Source organism: Heterodontus francisci, chromosome 4 (assembly GCF_036365525.1).
Source record: "Heterodontus francisci isolate sHetFra1 chromosome 4, sHetFra1.hap1, whole genome shotgun sequence".
Lineage (NCBI taxonomy): Eukaryota > Metazoa > Chordata > Chondrichthyes > Heterodontiformes > Heterodontidae > Heterodontus > Heterodontus francisci.
This window is the reverse complement of record NC_090374.1, coordinates 76,276,523-76,286,107: the sequence shown is the minus strand read 5'-3', so window position 1 is coordinate 76,286,107 and position 9,585 is coordinate 76,276,523. Positions and strand designations below refer to the sequence as shown.

Sequence of the window (9,585 nt, the reverse complement as noted above, 5' to 3'; positions counted from 1 at the left end):
TGCTGCCTCTCGCTAATAAGTTCATTTGTTTCCAAATGGGAGTAAATCCTGTCCTGAAGAATCCTCTCTAACAATTTCCCTACCAGTGACGTAAGGCTCACCGGCCTATAATTTCCTGGATTATCCTTGCTACCCTTCTTAAACAAAGGAAAAACATTGGCTATTCTCCAGTCCTCTGGGACCTCACCTGTCGCCAATGAGGATACAAAGATTTCTGTCAAGGCCCCAGCAATTTATTTTATTTATTTTTTATTTAGAGATACAGCACTGAAACAGGCCCTTCGGCCCACCGAGTCTGTGCCGACCATCAACCACCCATTTATACTAATCCTACACTAATTCCATATTCCAACTACATCCCCATCTGTCCCTATATTTCCCTACCACCTACCTATACTAGGGGCAATTTATAATGGCCAATTTACCTATCAACCTGCAAGTGGGAGGAAACCGGAGCACCCGGAGGAAACCCACGCAGACACAGGGAGAACTTGCAAACTCCACACAGGCAGTACCCAGAATTGAACCCAGGTCACTGGAGCTGTGAGGCTGCGGTGCTAACCACTGCACCACTGTGCCGCCCATAAATTTCTTCCCTTGCCTCCCTCAGTATTCTGGGGTAGATCCCATCAGGCCCTGGGGACTTATCTACCTTAATGCTTTGCAAGGCGCCCAACACTTCCTCCTTTTTGATAACAACATGACCGAGACTATCTACACTCCCTTCCGTCGACTCATTATCCACCAAGTCCTTCTCTTTGGTGAATACTGATGCAAAGTATTCATTTAGTACCTCGCCCAGTTCCTCTGGCTCCACACATAGACTCCCTCCTCTGTCCTTGAGTGGGCCAACCCTTTCCCTGGTTACCCTCTTAGAACATAAAACATAGAACAGTACAGCACAGTACAGACCCTTCGGCCCACCATGTTGTGCCGAACCTTTAACCTACTCTAAGATCAAACTAACTACCTACTCTTCATTCTACTATCATCCATGTACCTATCCAAGAGTCGCTTAAATGCCCCTAATGTATCTGCTTCTACTACCACTGCTGGCAGCGCATTCCACGCACCCACCACTCTCTGTGTAAAGAACCTACCTCTGACCTTCCTCCAATCACCTTAAAATTATGCCCCCTGGTGATAGCCCTTTCCACCCTGGGAAAAAGTCTCTGACTATCCACTCTATCTATGCCTCTCATCATTTTGTACCCCTCTATCAAGTCACCTCTCATCCTTCTTCGCTCCAATAAGAAAAGCCCTAGCTCCCTCAATCTTTCTTTGTAGGACATGCCCTCCAGTCCAGGCAGCATCCTGGTAAATCACCTCTGCACCCTCTCTAAAGCTTCCACATCCTTCCTATAATGAGGCGACCAGAACTGAACACAATATTCCAAGTGTGGTCGAACCAGGGCTTTATAGAGCTGCAGCATAACCTCGTGGCTTTTAAACTTAATCCCCCTGTTAATGAAAGCCAACACACCATACGCCTTCTTAACAACCCTATCAACTTGGGTGGCAACTTTGAGCGATCTATGGACATGGACCCCAAGATCCCTCTGTTCCTCCACACTACCAAGAATCCTGTCTTTAAGCCTGTATTCCGCATTCAAATTCGACCTTCCAAAATGAATCACTTCACACTTTTCCAGGTTGAACGCCATCTGCCACTTCTCAGCCCAGCTCTGCATCCTGTCAATGTCCCGTTGCAACCTACAATAGCCTTCCACACTATCCACAACTCCAGCAATTTTCGTGTCATCGGCAAACTTGCTAATCCAGCCTTCCACTTCCTCATCCAAGTCATTTATAAAAATCACAAAGAGCAGAGGTCCCAGAACAGATCCTTGTGGAACACCACTGGTCACCGAGCTCCATGCTGAATACTTTCCATCTACTACCACCCTCTGACTTCTATGGGCCAGCCAATTTTGTATCCAGACAGCCAACTTTCCCTGAATCCCATGCCTCCTTACTTTCTGAATGAGCCTACCATGGGGAACCTTATCAAACGCCTTGCTAAAATCCATATACACCACAACCACTGCTCTTCCTTCATCAATGTGTTTTGTCACATCTTCAAAGAATTCAATAAGGCTTGTGAGGCATGACCTGCCCCTTACAAAGCCATGCTGACTGTCTCTAATCAAACCATGCTTTTCCAAATAATCATAAATCCTGTCTCTCAGAATCCTCTCCAATAATTTGCCCACTACCGACGTAAGACTGACTGGTCTATAATTCCCAGGGTTATCCCTATTCCCTTTCTTGAACAAGGGAACAAAATTTGTCACCCTCCAATCATCCGGTACTACTCCAGTGGACAGTGAAGACGCAAAGATCATTGCCAAAGGCGCAGCAATCTCTTCCTTTGCTTCCCCTAATAACCTTGGGTATATCCCATCTGGCCCCGGGGACTTATCTGTCCTCATATCATTCAAAATTTCCAGCACATCCTCCCTCTTAACCTCAACCTGTTCGAGCATATCAGCCTATTCCATGCTGTCCTCACAAACGACCAGGTCCCTCTCACTAGTGAATACTGAAGCAAAGTATTCATTTAGGACCTCCCCTACCTCCTCCGACTCCAGGCACAAGTTCCCTCCACTATCCCTGATCGGCCCTACCCTCACTCTGGCCATCCTCTTGTTCCTCACATAAGTGTAGAACGCCTTGGGATTTTCCTTAATCCTACCCACCAAGACTTTTTCATGTCCCCTTCTAGCTCTCCTAAGTCCATTCTTCAGTTCCTTCCTGGCTACCTTGTAACCCTCTAGAGCCCTGTCTGATCCTTGCTTCCTCAACCTTAAGTAAGCTTCCTTCTTCCTCTTGACTAGCTGTTCCACATCTCTTGTCATCCAAGGTTCCTTCACCCTACCATCCCTTCCCTGCCTCATCGGGACAAACCTGTCCAGCAGTCGCAGCAAGTGCTCCCTAAACAACCTCCAGATTTCTGTCGTGCATTTCCCTGAGAACATCTGTTCCCAATTTATGATCCCCAGTTCCTGCCTCATAGCATTGTAATTCCCCCTCCCCCAATTAAATATTTTCCCATCCCGTCTGCTCCTGTCCCTCTCCATGACTATGGTAAAGGTCAGGGAGTTGTGATCACTATCACCGAAATGCACTCCCACCGATAGATCTGCCACCTGGCCTGGTTCGTTGCCAACATAGTCTCCCCTCTAGTCGGCCTATCTACATATTGCCTCTTGCTCTTTATATATGTATAAATGGGATTTTCCTTAATCCTGTTTGCCAATGACTTTTCATAAAGATCAAAATAAAGGCCCAGCCTCCACAAGAAGCAAAGTTTGCAGTCCAATAATATTTTAGAAATAGTTTGAGTGTCAGTTCAAAATAGTCTGGAGAAAATGTCATTAAATGGAGAGTTTTAAGCACGCTCCCCTCTGATCCGTCATGCCAGCTGGATGTCTTTTGGCATAATGGTCACTCTTTTGGCATGGATAGCACACAGGTTGGTGTCCTCAAACAGCCCAACGAAATAGGCCTCACTGGCTTCGTGCAAAGCTCCAATTGCAGCGCTCTGAAACCTCAGGTCAGTTTTGAAGTCCTGGGCAATTTCCCTCACCAGACGCTGGAAGGGTAGCTTACGGATAAGCAACTCGGTAGACTTCTGGTATTGGCGGATTTCTCGGACAGCGACTGTACCCGGCCTGTAGCGATGAGGTTTCTTCACTCCGCACGTAGATGGGGTGCTTTTCCAGGCCGCATTGGTGGCCAGCTGTTTCCTGGGCGCTTTGCCGCCGGTGGATTTACGTGCTTTGCCCTCCTGACTCCTTGCTTAAGTTCCTTCCTACTGTCTTTATATTCCTCAAGGGCTTCGTCTGTTCCCAGCCTTCCAGCCCTTACGATTGCTTCCTTTTTCTTTTTGACTAGGCTCACAATATCTCGCGTTATCCAAGGTTCCTGAAACTTGCCAAACTTATCCTTCTTCCTCACAGGAACATTCTGGTCCTGAATTCTAATCAACTGACATTTGAAAGACTCCCACATGTCAGATGTTGATTTACCCTCAAACAGCCGCCCCCAATCTAAATTCTTCAGTTCCTGCCTAATATTGTTATAATTAGCCTTCCCCCAATTTAACACCTTCACCCGAGGACTACTCTTATCCTTATCAACAAGTACCTTAAAACTTATGGAATTATGGTCACTGTTCCCGAAATGCTCCTCTACTGAAACTTCGACCACCTAGCCAGGCTCATTCCCCAATACCAGGTCCAATATGGTCCCATCCCTAGTTGGACTCTCCACATATTGTTTTAAGAAGCCCTCCTGGATATTGAATAACAGTATCTCACATGACATTTCTCACATGCAGTCTGAATTCTGGAACACAGTTGAACTGTTACTGCGAAGCTCAAATCATCAGGCCTGCCCTTTTAGGTCACTGCAGGGAGAAGGTCTATTAATGCAAATCCAAAAAATTTAACTGCTTTGGAGACCAACTCGAGGATGTTTGTAAATTTCTAGTTCCAGGTCAGGAGAATCCAGCAAGAAATCATAGCTTTTCTTTCTCTTTGCTTTGCATTTGTAATTAAGTGTGACTTCAAATGTAAAATTGTTATGTATATAATAGAAAGATATAAGGAATAAAAACAAGAAATGCTGGAAATACTCAGCAGGTCTGGCAGCATCTGTGGAGAGAGAAGCCGAGTTAATGTTTCAGGTCAGTGGCGCAGTGGTTAGCACCGCAGCCTCACAGCTCCAGGGACCCGGGTTCGATTCTGGGCACTGCTTGTGCGGAGTTTGCAAGTTCTCCCTGTGTCTGCGTGGGTTTTTGCCGGGTGCTCCGGTTTGCTCCCACATCCAAAGACTTGCAGGTGATAGGTAAATTGCCCCGAGTGTAGGGAGGTGATAGGGAATATGGGATTACTTCTTTCTTTTGGGCCTCCTTATCTCGAGAGGCAATGGATACGCGCCTGGAGGTGGTCAGTGGTTTGTGAAGCAGCGCCTGGAGTGGCTATAAAGGCCAATTCTGGAGTGGCAGGCTCTTCCACAGGTGCTGCAGAAAAATTTGTTTGTCGGGGCTGTTGCACAGTTGGCTCTCCCCTTGCGCCTCTGTCTTTTTTGCTGCCAACTACTAAGTCTTTTCAACTCGCCACAATTTAGCCCTGTCTTTATGGCTGCCCGCCAGCTCTGGCGAATGCTGGCAACTGACTCCCACGACTTGTGATCAATGTCACACGATTTCATGTCGCGTTTGCAGACGTCTTTATAGCGGAGACATGGACGGCCGGTGGGTCTGATACCAGTGGCGAGCTCGCTGTACAATGTGTCTTTGGGGATCCTGCCATCTTCCATGCGGCTCACATGGCCAAGCCATCTCAAGCGCCGCTGACTCAGTAGTGTGTATAAGCTGGGGGTGTTGGCCGCTTCAAGGACTTCTGTGTTGGAGATATAGTCCTGCCACCTGATGCCAAGTATTCTCCGAAGGCAGCGAAGATGGAATGAATTGAGACGTCGCTCTTGGCTGGCATACGTTGTCCAGGCCTCGCTGCCGTAGAGCAAGGTACTGAGGACACAGGCCTGATACACTCGGACTTTTGTGTTCCGTGTCAGTGCGCCATTTTCCCACACTCTCTTGGCCAGTCTGGACATAGCAGTGGAAGCCTTACCCATGCGCTTGTTGATTTCTGCATCTAGAGACAGGTTACTGGTGATAGTTGAGCCTAGGTAGGTGAACTCTTGAACCACTTCCAGAGCGTGGTCGCCAATATTGATGGATGGAGCATTTCTGACGTCCTGCCCCATGATGTTCGTTTTCTTGAGGCTGATGGTTAGGCCAAATTCATTGCAGGCAGCCGCAAACCTGTCGATGAGACTCTGCAGGCACTCTTCAGTGTGAGATGTTAAAGCAGCATCGTCAGCAAAGAGGAGTTCTCTGATGAGGACTTTCCGTACTTTGGACTTCGCTCTTAGACGGGCAAGGTTGAACAACCTGCCCCCTGATCTTGTGTGGAGGAAAATTCCTTCTTCAGAGGATTTGAACGCATGTGAAAGCAGCAGGGAGAAGAAAATCCCAAAAAGTGTGGGTGCGAGAACACAGCCCTGCTTCACACCACTCAGGATAGGAAAGGGCTCTGATGAGGAGCCACCATGTTGAATTATGCCTTTCATATTGTCATGGAATGAGGTGATGATACTTAGTAGCTTTGGTGGACATCCGATCTTTTCTAGTAGTCTGAAGAGACCACGTCTGCTGACGAGGTCAAAGGCTTTGGTGAGATCAATGAAAGCAATGTAGAGGGGCATCTGTTGTTCACGGCATTTCTCCTGTATCTGACGAAGGGAGAACAGCATGTCAATGGTCGATCTCTCTGCACGAAAGCCACACTGTGCCTCAGGGTAGACGCGCTCGGCCAGCTTCTGGAGCCTGTTCAGAGCGACTCGAGCAAAGACTTTCCCCACTATGCTGAGCAGGGAGATTCCACGGTAGTTGTTGCAGTCACCGCGGTCACCTTTGTTTTTATAGAGGGTGATGATATTGGCATCGCGCATGTCCTGGGGTACTGCTCCCTCGTCCCAGCACAGGCATAGCAGTTCATGTAGTGCTGAGAGTATAGCAGGCTTGGCACTCTTGATTATTTCAGGGGTAATGCTGTCCTTCCCAGGGGCTTTTCCTTTGGCGAGAGAATCAATGGCATCACTGAGTTCCGATTTGGTTGGCTGTAGGATTACTGTAGGGTTAGTATAAATGGGTGGTTGTTGGTCGGCACAGACTCGGTGGGCCGAAGGGCCTGTTTCAGTGCAGTATCTCTAAATAAAAATAAAAATGTGGTAGAGATGCACTTCTGTATCAAAATGACCTTGTTGTAAGTAATTTGGCTGCCGTGTTTCTGAACTTACAACAGTGACTAAAGAAAAACCATTGCATTGGCTGTAAAGCACTTTGTAATGTCCTGAGGTTGTGAAAAGCGCTATAGAAATGCAAATTCCTTCTCTCTTTCTTGCTGTATTGCCAGAACTGTCACCTTTCAGGTAACATTTTAAATTGAGGCCCTGTACTAATGTTCAGGTGGAGGTGGAGGTAACAGATCCCCTGGCACTATTCAAAGAAGAGCAGGAGAAGTATCCTGATCACCCACATCCCTTGTGTTCACTTATTCTAAAGTAGTCTGTTGGCTATGAAGTGCTTTAGGGTGTCCTGAAGACACAATAAGTTCGATATAATAGCAAGTCATTCCTTCTTAATTCAAAGACCTTTTGGTTCTTTCATGATCTGCCCCTTTAAAGTTGCTGCTGCCTTTGAGGCACAACCAGTGCCCAGACTTCTCCAATAGAGAACCTCCCAGACAGGACTGGAAGAGGAATATCAGCTCTGCCAAGTCTTGCAAGAAAATTATTCACAATTTCTCATCAGAATACTCTTAGCTTGTAGAAAGGGTAAATTCTACAAGAATCTGTGTTGCTAGTATTACCTTGCAGTCACCAGCACATATCAAAAAATAATGGCAGTGTTCCCATTACATTTGACAATTCACTTGGAGCATGGGTCCTTGCAAAATTTATCTGCTATTATAGTAATGATATCATTTTGTTCAGGCATTATGTCATTTGCAAGTCCTAAGGGACTCATTACTGACCTCTGTCAAGCTAGCAATGAGTACCTCAGTGCCAGTACTGAGCATAATGTTTTCCCTTAAAGAAAATAATGCTCTTTCTGCACAATGTGCCTTAAGTCTAACATGCCTGTTAGTAGCACGAAATGTAGTTCTCCTTCAACCTAGTCAATATTCTACAGCTCTAAATAACTCAGCTCATATTATTAGCAATCTCTGATGGCTATAATTTGGATAGAGATAGTGTGCCTGCTGGCTATGATATGGCAATCCAATACGTAATAATAGTCTATATGGTACATTCAGTATTTTACGATCCAAATAGGGACTTTTAACTTTTACAAAGAGAAAGTTGAATTCCCAGTTACTACTGAAAGAATTACGCACATGATTTCACGTTTTAAACAAAAACTTTATTGTAGGGGAATTAGACAAAGCAGAACATTACTAACTTAACACAACAATTTAGAAACACATATTTTAAACGTAAAATCTTAACAGAACGTGAAGATGAATACTTTAAATTCTAAATCACAACAGAATACCCTTGTTTGACGTTACTTCCACCCCAAGTATTTTCCCTATGTTACAGGATCTTGGCAGTTTGTTCACTTCTCCCAGGACAAATCCAATCTGTACCACAGCTCTTAGGAATTCACTTTGGTTTCCTTAGTTTCTCAGCTGTCTTTTGAGGTATGAGATCATCTCCTGAGTCTGGACTTCCCAGCTTGAGCACAGGCCTCCCTCAAAACAGAAACATTCCTGGTTCCCAATGGCCTCTTTGCTCCTGAGTCCAGCTGCTTTCAAAGCCAACAGCTTTCCAAAAGCCAACTTGCTTTTCCAAAAGCCAACTCCTTGTCTGAAGCCATTAGGTTTCCAAAAGCCAACTGTCTCAGCAAGCGCTCAAAAAAAAAACCTGACCCCAAACTGCAACTCCCTATCAACATCTATCTCCTTAGCAATGTGGTACAAGTGGGATGTTCCAGATAGCAATTTAAGTTAATTAATTCCAACTCCAAATCTTCCCTTAGTTCTGGAAAATTGTATGAATAATTTAAACCCCTGACGATGGCAGCTGCAGACACACTGGGCTGGATTTTAAAGCCTCTCCACTGTTGGGAATTTTGGCAGGGGGGCAATGAAGATCAATGTGGCGTAGACCCACCACTGACCCTCAAGGCTTCATGGCCGCCGCCCCGCTGCTTGGTGACGGGACCCCCATTTAAATATGCAAACTAATTTACTTACCTGATTAATGAGGGTCCCATCGCCTCCTAAATCGCTGCACCAATTTTCTCTGTGCTGGAGCAGGGGGTAGTGAGGTTAAAATGATGTGGATTGGTCAAGGGAGGTGATGGGAAGGGGTAAAGGGCAAAGTTGTCAAACTTTGGAGGGGGGAAAGGGCAAATTCTGAGCATTCGCATTCTGGGGGTGGGGGTGGGGGTGGGGGTGGAGGGCATGAACAAAATAATAAAATAACGCGGTTTGTCAAGTTCTGGTAGGAAGTTCTTAGTTTGATCAGGTGTCCCAGAATCGAATAGTCGGATGCCACTTGAAGTTTCTCCAGGTGAGATTGATGAACAGTCTGTGATGGGTTGGCATTCAAGGCAATTCAACTGCAGCAAGTTTCACATAGGTCTTTCATCAGGGGTGTAGCAACAGGTCTTCTTAGGTTTACCGCAGCAGTACAGCAGTAGAAAATGTCTTCAGATTTCAGAATTTCTTAAAACACAGGAGGCAACAGGAACCACACTTGATGCAGGGATTCTTCAGAGACAGGAGGCAATAAGAATCTTCCAACTTTGAAATACAGGGTTTCTTCTCAAGAGATGCAGGATTCCTTTACAGAGAGAGGTAACACATTTTATGGGTCTTCCTCCAGGCAGGTCAAAAACCAAATTTCAAATGACTGCTCTTTTTCCAACTCACTGGCTTTTTAGAGGGTCCAAAGTGAAAGCAAAACCTTCCTAAACAGGTCATATGTCCAGACATGTGTGGTGCA

At 45.9% G+C, this 9,585-nt stretch overlaps 1 pseudogene; it reads right to left on the bottom strand.

The window, feature by feature from the left end:
• Positions 1–3,391: 3,391 nt before the first annotated feature.
• Positions 3,392–8,851, bottom strand: LOC137368798 (histone H3.3A-like; annotated as a pseudogene).
• Positions 8,852–9,585: the final 734 nt, after the last annotated feature.